Consider the following 14,860-nt stretch of genomic DNA (forward strand, 5'->3'; position numbering starts at 1 on the left):
TAAACATAGTAACCTGTGTATCTGTTTGGGCTGGCACTAGCGTGAGTGCTAGCGCAGTGCTTGACTCTGTACAAGTTACCGCGGCCGGACGGTCAATTTCAATGGCCACATCCTGTAGAGAGAATGGGTCCAGAGACTGTTTATCTGCCATTTCAAAATCTGAGCCTTGTTGGGAAGTACAGATGAGGCTACAGTTGTCTCCAAGGTTTCCACCCTTTGCTTCTTTGAGGGAGACAGAGCTGTGGGTTGACTCATTAAACTACTCGAACTCCGTTTCCTCGCAACTTTACGAACAGGTTGCATTGAAGTGTTGGTTGATGTGTTTGGAGAAACGAGAGTTTTGAAGTGAATCGTCAGCTAGGTTATGAACCTGTGTGTTGTCAGGTTCATTGCTGGTAGGCTGGAAAACAAAATCAAGGTCACAAACAAGATCACAACCATAATCTGACGTATCAACATTAAAATTAGATGATAAGTTAGAAAGTACCTGAGCTACCTGTAGGTCCTGACGAAGGACTGCAGCTCCGGGTTGATAGGAGAGTCAGAGGGAAGGGGTTGTGAGGTAGATTGTGTTTGTGGGATGATTTGGGATTGTGTTTGGTGTGGGAGAGGTTCAGATGAAGATGGTTGATGCTCGAAGAGATCATAATCCAAATTTTGATCTTCAAATGAAGGGTCAGATTGTTGTTGTTGATGGATAGGGGAGTGATATGATGATTGGTTGGATGAATGGTGTGAAGATTGTGCTTCTTGGGATTGTTGAGGTGAATGCTGCTGTTGTTGTTGTTGTAGAAGTTGTTGATGATGGTGTTGTGCAGGTTGTTGAATCTGCAGGGGTTGAGGTTCTTGAGGTTGCTGCTGCTGTTGTTGTTGTTGAGGTTGAGGTGGAGGAGCCACTTGAAGTTGATACGGTTGAAGAGGAGCATTGAACATCTGGAGCATGTGAGGAGTGGTGATTAGTGGAACACTGGCAAATTTATTCTTGTTGTCCAACTGAGTCATCAACTTGGAACAGGCACGAGGAACTGGTGCCACAGGAGAATTAGAGTAGTGTTCCTTCTCAGCGTCAGTCAATTTGTCATTCAGAAACAGCATAATAAACCTTGGATAAAAGCAAGAGACTTTGGCATTCTGCTCAACAGATCTGTTTCTCAGTGGTCCCAACTTGGTAAGAATGGATTGGAATATAAGCTTACCAAAGTTGATCGGTCGATTAAAGCAATGCAGAATCCAATCTTCTGAAGCAAGGAAGTTATAACGTTGAAGTTCTTGCGAGTGGTGGGGGCAAACACTTTAGCCAAAGTGTCGAAGAAAAGGTCCCACTCGGGCTTCAGATTGCTTTTCAACATCCGAGGCAAATTTATTTCACCCTGATATAATATAGTCTGAAAGAATTGGGTGATCTCAGTTTCAGTAGGTAGCTCAGCAAAATTCTCCCTCGGAAATCCCAGTATCCTATTCACATCGTCAGAGTTGATATGAATGGTACGTCCTCTATGTACTTCTCCAGACATTCGATAATTATCCAACAACGTAGTATTTAACGCTGAAGAGTAGAAATCCTGTATCGGTTGAATTTGGAGTTCTGCAGAGGCTGTAATAGCAGTGCTGACGAGCGACTGACTATTCAGAAAACGGACCCACGGCCTAAAACGTGCCAAACTTGCCTCGGGGTCGAAGAATCCATTCAAGTTCGTCTCCTCAATTACAAAGCGACCGGCCATTTTTTTTTTAAAATTAAAAATTGAATTAAGTGAGAATTTTTCAAATAAAATATTAATTTTCAAATTTCTCACAAATTTCAATTAATAATTAAATATTAATCAATTAATTAATTAATAATTCGAATTAATTGAGTAAATTCGAATTAAAACTTAATTAATCTTAAAATGGCTCAAATTAGTCTTCAAACAATGCCTTAATCTCCACTAAGTCCAAAAATCCCCAATTAGACTTTAAAAAACCCTAACTTCGAAATCCAAAAACAAGGGTTTTGAAATCAGTTCAAACAACACCACCACAAAACGTCCTATACTGATAAAACACGGCCAAAAGATCACAGAACCGGTGAGAACTCGGTCAAACTCGTTTGAATCGATGAAGACTCGTGCAACTCGGTCGACTCGGTTGAAATCGGTGAAAAATCGGGCAGCAATTCGGCTTGTTTTCGTGATTAATCAGTAACAAGCAAGCTTTAAGGGCTTGAAAAACGTAACCAGCAAGTTTTATTGCAAAAACTTGAAAAAATCCGATCAAGAACAGTGTCTGTGTGTGAGTAGCGGAGAAGATGAAGTGAAGATATGGCATGGGATTTCAAACATAAGTCATACAGTGATTTCACGGGTCGGTATGACATTTTAAGAAAATGTCATACCGAGCTCTTGTATAAGTCATACTCGAGCAAGCGGTATGGCTTTCAAGGGAAGTCATACAGGGTTTAGCAGGTCGGTATGGCTTTTCCTTGAAATGTCATACCGAAGTCTGAAAGATACAACAAGACCTCGGTATGACTTTTCTTAGAAAAGTCATGCCGCACTCAGGAAACGTACAATACACGCATAAAGCGGTATGACATTGTCTAAAAATGTCATACCGACTGACAAAACAGAATTTTAAAAGAAAAAACAAATGAATATTATGATTTTTGATTATTTAAAAGCAATAAAACCTTTTGCACATATAATCAAAAATCTAATACACATAATATATAATATATTACACATATAATTTGTAAAATTCAACTTTAATTAAATATAAATATTTATGAATTTAACTTTAATTCATTAAAATGAATTAACTTAAAATCAAATATTTATGCTTAATTAATTTTGACAAATACAAAATAAATACATATAATTATCTAAATGCATAGAGAATAATACAGGGGAGTATGCAGGCATTTAGAAAACTACAGATAAATATATAGACATGCATAATTACACAGATAATTATCAAATAATATGCAGACAATTATATAATATCTAATAAAAAAGGATATAATTACACAGAAAATTCACAAAAATATATAATAATATATAAAATACATATAAAATATATACAAAGAGAATCATGGCATATTTAACATCCCTAGCTCACAAACCAACTTAGAGAAAGTGGATTCATCAAGTGGTTTAGTGAAGATGTCTGCAATCTGATCAGCTGTGGGTACGAAATGTAACACCACAGTACCATTCATGACATGTTCTAGAATGAAATGATACCTGATATCTATGTGCTTGGTCCTGGAGTGTTGCACTGGATTGTTTGAAATGGCTATGGCACTGGTGTTGTCACAAAATATTGGAATTTTGTCGACAGAAATACCATAATCATTTAATTGATTCCTGATCCAGAGAATCTGAGCACAGCAACTTCCAGCAGCTATGTACTCAGCTTCAGCAGTAGAAGTGGACACTGAGTGTTGCTTCTTGCTGTACCAGGAAACCAACCGACGTCCTAGAAATTGACAGCTTCCAGACGTACTCTTTCTATCAATCCTGCAACCTACATAATCAGAATCTGTATAGCCGGTTAAGTCAAAACCAGTATTCTTAGGGTACCAAATACCTAAACCAGGTGTACCCTTAAGATATCTAAAGATTCTTTTGACGGCTATAAGATGTGATTCCTTAGGATCAGCCTGAAACCTAGCACATAAACATGTTGCAAACATGATATCTGGTCTACTTGCAGTAAGATAAAGTAAAGAGCCAATCATACCTCGATAGCTTGTGATATCAACTTTCTTACCAGATTTATCCTGGTCAAGCTTTGTGGCAGTGGCCATGGGTGTCTTTGCCGGGGAAGAGTCTTCTAAATTGTACTTTCGAAGAAGATCTCTGACATACTTGGATTGGCAAATGAATATTCCATCTTCCTTTTGGCTTACTTGAAGACCAAGGAAGTAGGACAGCTCACCCATCATACTCATTTCATAATTACTCTGCATTAACTTAGCAAATCTCTTGCACAAGTTGTCGTTAGTAGAACCAAATATAATATCATCAACATATATTTGAACAAATATCATATCATTATCATGTAATTTGTAAAAGAGAGTTTTGTCTATGACACCTCTAGTAAATTTATTTTCAATTAAAAACTCAGAGAGGGTGTCATACCATGTCCTTGGTGATTGCTTAAGCCCATAGACAACTTTGAATAGGAAGTACACAAAATCAGCAAATTCTGGATTTTCAAAGCCAGGGGGCTGTTCCAGATATACTTCTTCTTCTAGCTTTCCATTCAGAAATGCACTTTTCACATCCATCTGATAAACCTTGAAGTTGGAGTGTGCAGCAAATGCAAGAAATATTCTGATGGCTTCAAGACGAGCAACTGGAGCATAGGTTTCATCGTAGTCAATTCCTTCTTCCTGAGAATAACCTTTTGCAACCAGTCTGGCTTTGTTTCTTCCAACAATGCCATCACCATCTAACTTGTTACGGAAGACCCATCTAGATCCAATTGTAGACTTTCCTTTTGGTCTTGGAACCAAGGCCCAGACTTCTTGTCTCTCAAATTGATTGAGTTCTTCTTGCATGGCAAGAACCCAATCAGGATCAGCAAGTGCTTCATCTATTTTCTTTGGTTCTAATTGTGAAAGAAAACCAGAGAATAGACATTCATTTGTCGTAGCACTTCTAGTCCTTACACCAACATCAGGATCACCAATAATCAGATCAAAGGGATGATCTCTGCTCCAAATCCTTTCCCTTGGAAGTTGTGTCCTTGATGATTCAGCAGTATTATCATTAGGCTGATGTGTATGACTAGTTGATCCACCAGCTCCCCCTGAGCTGTTGCCAGGTTGACTTGATGATCCACCACTAGCATCAGTGGAATCTCCAGCATTATTGCCATTTCCTCCACCATTGCCTGGATCATTATCATTGTTGTCATCACCTGTTGCAACCTCAGGTGGCACATCATCATCTGAATCAGAATCTGGATAGTTGTCAAACTTCAGAGATTCAGATGGATCAGCAGATTGTAAACTTGGTAGTTTAGTGTCATCAAATGTTACATTGACACTAACTTTCACTGACAGAGTATCAATTACAAAAACTCTATAAGCATTATTTGTATAACCAACAAAAATTGCTTCAGATGCCTTTGGCTCAAACTTGTTCAAGTTCTCTTCACCATCCTTGAGAACATAACACTTGGCTCCAAATACATGAAGATGTTTGACATAAGGCTTCTTGTTGTTATACAGATGAAATGGAGTTTTCATATGATCCTTATTGATCAAAGTTCTATTCTGGGTATAGCAGGCAGTAGACACAGCTTCAGCCCAAAAGTACAGTGGAAGCTTTGATTCAGCAATCATAGTTCTTGCAGCTTCAATCAGTGTACGATTCTTTCTTTCGACGACTCCATTCTGCTGAGGAGTCCTTGGTGCTGAATACTGCCTTCTAATTCCCTTTTCAGAGTAGAAGTTGATTAGAGTTTGATTCTTGAATTCTGTGCCATTGTCTGACCTTACAGCTTTAACTGGCACACCTTTATCCAATTCAACTAACTTTATATGATCAATCACTGTTAACGGGGTTTCATCCTTAGAAGCCAGGAAGTAAACCCAAGTAAATTTTGAGAAGTCATCCACAATAACCAAGGAATATCTTCCTCCATCAATGGATGCAACATTCACAGGGCCAAACAAATCCATATGCAACAAATGAAGTGGATCTGTAATGGTATTGATGGTTTTGCCTTTGTGAGATGCTCTCTTCGCTTTTCCTTTCTGACAAGCTTCACAGAGGTCATCAGTTGAGAATTCCAGGGAAGGCAAACCTCTCACTAGATCTCTCTTGACTAGAGAGTTCATGGTTTTGAAGTTGAGGTGTGAGAGCTTCTTATGCCATAACCAACTATCTTCAGCAGACGCTTTGGCGTAGAAACAGTGAACTTCGTTTCCTGGTCCTGAAGACAAATCAGCTACGAATATATTGCCTTTCCTTATGCCACATAGTGAAGGACGCTTATCCTTGATATGTTTAATGATACATATCTCCTTTTCAAAATGAACATAATATCCTTTGTCACAGAATTGACTGACACTTAGGAGATTATGTTGAAGTCCTTCAACTATTGCAATATCTTCTGTGATAATCCTTCCAATTTTGTACTTGCCATATCCCACAGTACGACCTTTGCTATTATCAGCAAAACTGACTATAGGGCCAGCTCCTTCTCTTATGTCTTCCAGCAGGGTTTTATTGCCAGTCATGTGCATTGACGCTCCACTGTCAAGCACCCAGGTAACACGAACAATTCCACTAGCACCCTGCAAAAGACATACTGATTAAACCTTCTTTGGGACCCACACTTGATTGGGTCCAGCAAACTTAAAGAATTGATTTCTATCAGGTAATACAACAGAGCCTCTTGGACTGATACTAGGTTCTGATTTGACTGAACTTCCTTCCTTAACAACAGCCTTATAAACCTTGGTTTTAGGCTTTGGAACATAAGTCTCCTTCCTCACACGAGGAGGACTAGCAGTCTTTGATCTAGCATGCTTATTGTTTGTGTGTTGTCTAGGAGATGTGTTTTCATTTTTAGCATGCAAATTTCTAAAATAAGCAGACATCATATTGAAAGCACAAGTCATGCAATTATCAACACCACAACATTTATGACATGCATCAAACACAGGAACAACAGGAATATCAGTCACTGCAGTAGGAACATCAATAGATTCTACTCTAACCTTGTTACCAGATTTAAAGTTCTCAGTAGAATGACATCTATTGTTTTTGTTCTTACTATTCACAAAATTATTGGGCTTGTTGAATTTAGTTCTCTCAGAGTTGACACCTAAACCAGCTTTAGGCAACCTAACATTGCCTTTCACTTTGATTGGTTTCAGTGATGTCAGGATCTCATCTCTCTTCTCATTACTCTCTTTCATTTTAAGGTCTTCCTGTTTGAGTTCATATCTGATGACAACAGGAGTTTCTAAAAGAGGTTCAGCTTCTGAGGATTTAAAAAGGGCTTGAGGGGAATCTTTCAAAACAAAAGGAATTCCTCTCTCCTCAGCACTCTTCTTAAAAGGAGTAATGTTACTAGCCTTACCTACGGATTTGTTATAGTCAAAACCTATTCCAACAGTTCTCTTGATCTCTTGTTTATCATTAAGTTCTTTGACTATAGTGGAGGCATCCTTAAAGGCTTTACATTTCACTTTCTCTTCATCTAGCTGAAGTCTTAAAGCAATCTCACCTTTCTCTAGAACTCTGACTTTAGCACATTGTAATCCTAAATCCATAGTCAGTTGTTCTATTTTAGGTTTTAATACGTTCATCTCATTCATTTTATAAGCATGAATATCTAAGACTAGTGTATCAATTTTAAGATTGGCAGCTTTCAACTTTTTAATAGCATCATCTCTTTCAAATCCTAATTGCATAAAAAGTTTAGGGCATGTAGGATCTACCTGAAAGCTTCCAGCAGGAGGAGGTGAAGATGATCCAGCATTAGCCATAAGAGCAACATTCCCTAGCTGCTCCTCTTCATCACTATCTGTATCATCCCAGCTTTTCCCTTCTGCCAGATAAGACTTGCTTTTATAATTCTGATTTCCAGAAGTACCCTGATGCTTTCTCACTAGTGCATCATACTTCTGCTTCAGCTCATCGTAGGAATCTTTTCTTTTTCCTTGAACCTTGGGCTGTTTGCATTCAGTTGCAAAGTGTCCTGGTTCACCACAGTTGAAGCATTTGAACTTGCTTCTATCCACCATCCCAGTCTTGTATCCTCCTTTGCTTGTAGAAGATGAATAACCTCCTTTCTGAAACCTGTTCACAGTAGGTTTGTACTTGTAGGAGGGATTCTTCCTGAATCTCATGTTTCCAAACTTCTTGGCAAACAGTGATAGAGATTGATCTTCTAATTGCTCTAGCTCTTCCATTGTATAGAACTCTTCGTCACCACTGGAAGAAGCAGTCTGACCCATCTCAGGTACAACAAATTCCTGAGTGGTTTTAGAAGGAACAACAACATCCTTCTTCTCTTCCGGTACAGGTGACTCAACAACTAGAGCTCTCGAATGGTTCAGTGTTTTACCCCAGCCATATCTCTGTTTACTTTGAACTTGTTCAAGTTCATAAGTTTTCAACACTCCGTAGAGTCTTTCCAGAGATATCTCATTCAGATCTCTGCTTTCCCTGATGGCAGTGATTCTGTGTTCCAGATGTTCAGGAAGTGTTAAGAGAAATTTCATGTTGACCTCTTTCTTGTCGTAGTATTTCCCATTTAAATTTAGATTATTAATCAGATTATTAAGTCTGATAAACACTTCTGAAATCCCTTCTCCGGGATTGGAACCAAACTGTTCATACTGAGCCATCAGTATCTCTTTCTTGTTTTCTCTAACTTCATCTGAGCCTTCATTGATGATCTCTAACGTATCCCAGATTTGCTTGGCGTTTGTACAATTAACAACAGCATTGTACATTACTGGATCTAGAGATTCCACCAAAATTAGTTGAAGAGTGTCATCTAAGTTCATCTGTTCACCCTCTTCATCTGTATACTCATGAAGTTCTTTCGGAATGGTCTGATGAGGTATTAACACACCTTCTTCTTCGTGTGCTAATATGACTTTCATCGGAATAGAAACACCTTTGTTTAATATCCCAATATATTTTCTGTTGGCTGTGCGGAGGAATAATAACATGTGCCTCTTCCATAGGCCAAAGTGTTCCTTGCTGAACGGTGGGATTTTAATGCTACTGATCTTTTGTGTACTCATGTTTAAGGATTTGAAGTGAATAGTGTTTGGATGAGATTTGGATTTTTGAAAGAAAAATATTTTAAATCAGAATTAATTTTTGAAATAAAATTAATTCGAATAAAAAATATTTTTACGTTACAGAGTGTGTATAGGATCTGATACGAAAAAAATGGTATCAACCGCTCTGATGCCAATTGTTAGGTCCTGAAACGATTGTAGAAGGGGGGGTTGAATACAATCGTCACTAAAAATCGCGGCGGAATAATCTGATTTGAATTAAACTTGTTAATCAGATTTTAATTAATTAATATAACAATGTTTTAAGTCGTTATATAATTAATAAGGTTCGTTTTAATGTCCACTAAAGTTCGTGGAATAAATTCGACAGGATGTATTCTAGTTTAGTGATTAAAACAACCGAGTGATCAAAGCACAGAAAACTGTGGATATAACAATTGCAAGTTACAAACAACTTGAAAGCTTTTACAATGCTTGAACAACTTTGAAATGAAGAAGTGAAGCCATATATATAGGCAAATCACTTGGAACTAGGTATGACATTGAAAGGAATGACTTAGTAGCTTAGGAATGACATTACAAAGCAAAGCCATGCCAAAAGGAAGGAAGGAATGACATTTAAAAGGAATGTCATACTGCCATACACGGTATGACATTAATTCCTTGGCCTTCAAGGGTCATTTGGCATGACATAACTAGCCAAAGTCATAAGGAATCAAGAGGTATGACTTAATAAGACATAGAGCATCAAAGGGTATGACATTCTAAGTCATACAACACAAGTCATACACATTTACTAAGAATGTCATACTGATTGACACGGTATGACTTTCTTAAGTCATACAACCGAATGTCAGAAGCAAGCAAACGGTATGACTTTCTATCAGAAAGTCATATCAACTGATTAAACCATGCTAAGCTCATCAGAATGACATTTTAAAGACATGGGAGGAAAGCCATGATGAGTGACACGGTATGACATTATTGAATAATGTCATACCGACTGCTATATGTATATAAACACTTGTTTTTTAATTAAATAAATATTCAATAATCACTTAATTAATTATATTAATCATATAAATTCATAAATTAAATTAATTCGAAGGTGAATCAATTTAATTAATAAATTATACAACTAATTTAATTATTTTGATAAGTGAACTGATTAAAGAAATATTTATATAATTCTTTTCTTCAAGTAGCAGGGACTCCAGACATGTTTAAACGCTGTAGATCTTCGTCTTGATTGAACGGCCACTTATAGTTGATGCAGAACATTTAATCTGAGTAGCTGACACACAAATGTACTGTCTGGTTCATCTGTATCTAGCTGAATTAAATATTCTTTATCAAATAAACATTTGAGACGTGGCTTGTTCGTCGATTCTTTGTCTTTGTAGTTCTTCTTCATTAGTAACAATAGTATGGAATCTTCTGAATAAATAAAGTATTAAAACTTTATACCTTCTGGACTTCTGGACGTGCTACAAAAGATTATTTGTACACTGAGGCTTGAACATATTAATGAACTTCTTCCAGTGGTGTGCAGCAGCATCCTGAAATTCTTCAGACATATAATTTCAATAAATCACTTGACGTTCTTCGTACGGATTCCTTCAACAGTACTTGCTATTTACCTTGCTTTCTTATCAGAGTTGAGTTGGTACCTCTTTAATTACAAATAGGCTAAACATATGCCTTTCAATTTCCTGACGATCTTCCTGGATTGCCTCCCGACCGTCAAATTGAGTTTTCTATCGACTTGGCACCCGGCACGGAACCAGTTTCGAAGCAACCGTATCGAATGGCACCGGCAGAAATGAAGGAATTGGCCAAGCAATTACAAGAGTTGTTAGATAAAGGAGTTATAAGGCCGAGTGTATCCCTGTGGGGAGCTCCAATTCTTTTTGTGAAGAAAAAGGACGGAAGCATGAGGTTGTGCATCGACTATAGAGAATTGAACAAGTTGACAATCAAGAATAGGTATCCTTTGCCTCGTATCGATGACTTATTTGATCAACTCAAAGGAGCAACTTACTTTTCGAAGATTGACTTGCGTTCGGGATATCATCAATTGAAGATTAAGCCAGAAGACATCCCAAAGACCGCTTTCAGAACTCGATATGGACATTACGAATTTCTAGTTATGGCATTTGGATTGACAAACGCGCTAGCCGCCTTCATGGATTTGATGAACCGTGTATTCAAGAAGTATTTAGACAAGTTCGTCATTGTATTCATCGACGATATTCTAATATACTCGAAATCTGAAGAAGAACATGATGAACACCTGAGGATAGCTTTGGAAACCTTAAGGAAGGCGAAGTTTTATGCAAAGTTCTCGTAATGTGAATTCTGGCTACGAGAAGTGCAGTTTTTAAGGCATATCGTTGGAAGTGAAGGAATTCGAGTGGACCCAGCGAAGATAGAAGCTGTGATGAATTGGGAAAGGCCAAAGACCCCAACTGAAGTAAGAAGTTTCATGGGATTGGCCAGATATTATCGAAGGTTTGTGAAGGATTTCTCAAAGATTGCAGTACCATTGACAATATTGACTCGGAAGAACGAGAAGTTTGAATGGACCAACAAATGTGAAAAGAGTTTTCAAGAGTTGAAGCAGAAGTTAGTCACCGCTCCAGTTTTGGCTTTGCCAGATGATCAAGGAGATTTTGTTATCTATAGTGATGCGTCACATAAAGGATTAGGTTGTGTTTTAATGCAACACGCACTACACCAAATATGGCCTATTGCAACGCCAGCATGCATTTATGTTGTAGAAAATGTTACAATAGACCAAAAATTTACGAGTCTATTGCAATATTTTGAAAAGTGTTACATAAAACAGGAAAGCGTTGCAAACAAAAGTGCCAAAAACAAATTTTAGATCAAACGTAATACTTTAAAAAGTGTTACAATACATCGCAACAAATTTGGCTGAAATTTAGGCGGTGCTTCGATGTTTGTTAGGCGGGATTGTGAAAATTTTGGCACCAATTTATAATTACACCAAAATTTTATAACCCGCACATTTTATTTCACTCTCTTAAACTTTCTCTGTAACGACTCGAATTTTTCAGCAATTATTTATTAATGTGTTATTAATTTTGAAAAGAGTAAGAATAAAATAATATATTTTATTTTAATTTGTTGGATTTCGAAAACAATTTTGTGAGTTGCTGCAATTATGTGATTATTTGATTTAATTGTGATATATGTTAAATTGGCAATTTTAATTATGTATTCCTGTCTGGGCGGTTAATTTAGAATTTCAATTATTTTATTTGGTAATCAAATATTTCTTTTGATTTCAAAATCAAGAATTTTGTTTATTTGATCCCAAAAGTTTTATCCGGTCTAAATTACCGAAATATTTAAATTTTAATATTTTATCTTTCTGTCATATTCAAAAATATTTGAAAGCGTGCAAATGATTATTCTAATTATTTTCAATTAAAATTGATTTTGAACATTATTTGTGAAAATAGAGAATTGATTTTTAAAATATTAATTTTTACAAATATTGTCAATTTGGGATTTCCAGAAATTTTAGAGATTAGAGATTTTTATTTCCTAAATTCAAAAATATTTTTAAGCCCCAAATTCATATTTATTGTTAATTATAGCTTTTATTTCTAATTTGGGTGTGTATTCTTTTGTATAGTATAAATAGTTTATAAAATCATTTTATTTTTACAAACATCAGTTTTATAAAACAACCAGAGTCAGCGGCGGAGAGATAATTGGGGGTTTAGGGTTCGTGTGTGTTTTTTTCAAATCAACCGATCAAGCCGCTATTTCAGGTGAGATATAGTACTTATATATGTATGTATGTGTATGGTATATGCCAGCTTGTGTGGTGATTTTGTTAAAATCGATGGTGGCTGGGGCTTGGGTTGCTGATTGGTGGCCATGGTGGCGTGGCCACCGGAGACTAGTCGCAGGTGAGAATCGACTATGTGTTTGTATTAGATTATATAAGTAGGTACTTCTTGTTGTGCTTTCGGTGTTAACTTCTTGAGATTGTAAGCTAGGGTTGTACAGATGCTGGGATGTAGACACTTGAGCAATTGAAGTATTTCTGCAAGCACACCAAGAATCATCGCACTGGAGCCAAAGATCGGGTTCTGTATCTCACTTATCTCGCGATTTGCAAGCAGCTCGATCCCAAAGGCCCCTTTCATCGTTAAGGAATCAAGTATGTGGGGAGATCTTGAATTGATTCATGTATTCTGGTTTTTATATGTTATGTTATGGTTTTATTAAGTGTGTTATCAGCTTCTAGATTATTAAGTCTTGAGTAGTAATGAATGTAATATCGCAATGGCAGTCTTATCAAGTTGTTTTGTCTGAAAATCTGAACGCTTTAAATTCTATTTGTGAATGTGCATGCTAGATTTGTGTTTTAGTTATTATCGATTGAATGCCTGGTTTGTTGATATACATTATGGTGGTGTTTATATATTGGTTGTTTGTTAATGTGTTCAATTTTAAAACTGGGATTTGTATCTTCGAGAAGGCAATTCCCCTCTAAAGGACTCGGCCTTTCTAAACACCGCAAACTATTTAGGCTTGAAAAGCCAGCTTCATTTATTTAGTTGCTTCCTCTAAAGGATTGCTTGAAAAGCCAGGCCACCGGAGATTGGTTGCAGGTGAGAATCGACTATGTGTTTGTATTAGATTATAAGTAGGCACATGGGTATTTGCAGGGGTGGGTTCAGGTGGTCCAAATCGGGGGAAGGCGGTGGTGGTTGGTTGTTGTTGGACTTGGGTGTTTGTAAACGAGGGTGCTGCGGTGCTGCTGAGTTGAAGCAGCATAGATAAATGACGACAAGCTGCAATTGTAGGCGGGAGAGATTGATTTTAAACCCCTGTGACAGAGGTCATAACCGCAGGAGTTGGTGGTTAAATCGAGCAGCGGAAGAGGAAACAAACAGAGGTAATTATTTAGTTGGTTGCATTCGATATGGTCGAGTCATGGAGGTCATCCTGTTTCCGGTTTTATATTTGTTCTCTCTTTCGGCCACTATGTTTATTAATTAAAGTTCTTGCTTTCAACATTAAAGATAAACTTGTTTTGTAGTTGAATGATTTGTGAAACTGCTTCTGTGGTACCATTTATCATAAGTACAAGAATCATATAGAAAATAGAATTTATTTGGGTTGTGTACCCGAAAATAACTTGGTTGATGGACGTTTGTAGGTTGATGATGAAGTGAATGCATTAGCACAACTGATGACCTGGAAAATGGCAGTAGCTAACATACCTTATGGTGGAGCTAAAGGAGGGATAGGATGCAATCCTGGGGAGTTGAGTATTTCTGAGCTAGAACGACTTACTATTTGCAAGGTTATGCTTATTGCTTTTTTTTCATAATTTATTGTTGTTTCTGTCTAAAGACTTGTCTGTGCAATCTTTTTGTCCCGTTCTTATTATCTATTATGATTGTCCCGTTCTTATTATCTATTATGTCTGATGCCAGGAACTGTCAATGGAACTGTGGGTGTCAACAAGATGGCTATAGTTGATTCACTTGCAAACCAAGATGTGGAGATCTCTCTTTTGGACCTCAACCCCAAAACAAGATATAATTTGCATGAAAAACTTGTTGAGTCACTATCTCCTGCAGAACCACCAAAGGCTGAAGAACGTGCACAAGTCATTATAGATAATGTATATGAAATTATTATAACTTGGATTTGCGCAAATTACAGGATTTTTATTTTATTTTTCATTCTTTGTTTTCTTATGTAATTTTAGTAAATTGTAATAAAGAAAATCTTATATGTGATTTTTGGTATGATATGATTTGTTAATGGTATATTTAAATTTCCAACAGGATATTGCAATATGGACTAATAAAAATGGATCATACACTGCCACTAAATGTTGCAGGTATGGAGAGAAACTAAACATAAAAATAATGTTACAATAGACTATGAAAACATTGCAACTTTGTAACATATCTACCTTAAATAGTGTTACAAATAAGTGTTGCGATATATTATTGTAACACAATAATTGTGTTACTATAATAGTAAAAAGTGTTACAATAAAATTGCTATTGTAATACATTCGATATGTTGCAAAAAGTACCAAAA

At 36.8% G+C, this 14,860-nt stretch overlaps 1 long non-coding RNA gene across 1 annotated transcript; it reads left to right on the plus strand.

Annotated features, from left to right (window-relative positions):
* Positions 1-12,491: 12,491 nt before the first annotated feature.
* On the plus strand, positions 12,492-14,527 carry LOC135153046 (uncharacterized). Its single transcript, XR_010292584.1, has 3 exons — positions 12,492-12,702; positions 12,793-13,697; positions 13,962-14,527. It is a non-coding gene; the product is annotated as an uncharacterized LOC135153046 (long non-coding RNA).
* Positions 14,528-14,860: the final 333 nt, after the last annotated feature.

This window comes from Daucus carota, chromosome 5 (genome assembly GCF_001625215.2).
Source record: "Daucus carota subsp. sativus chromosome 5, DH1 v3.0, whole genome shotgun sequence".
Lineage (NCBI taxonomy): Eukaryota > Viridiplantae > Streptophyta > Magnoliopsida > Apiales > Apiaceae > Daucus > Daucus carota.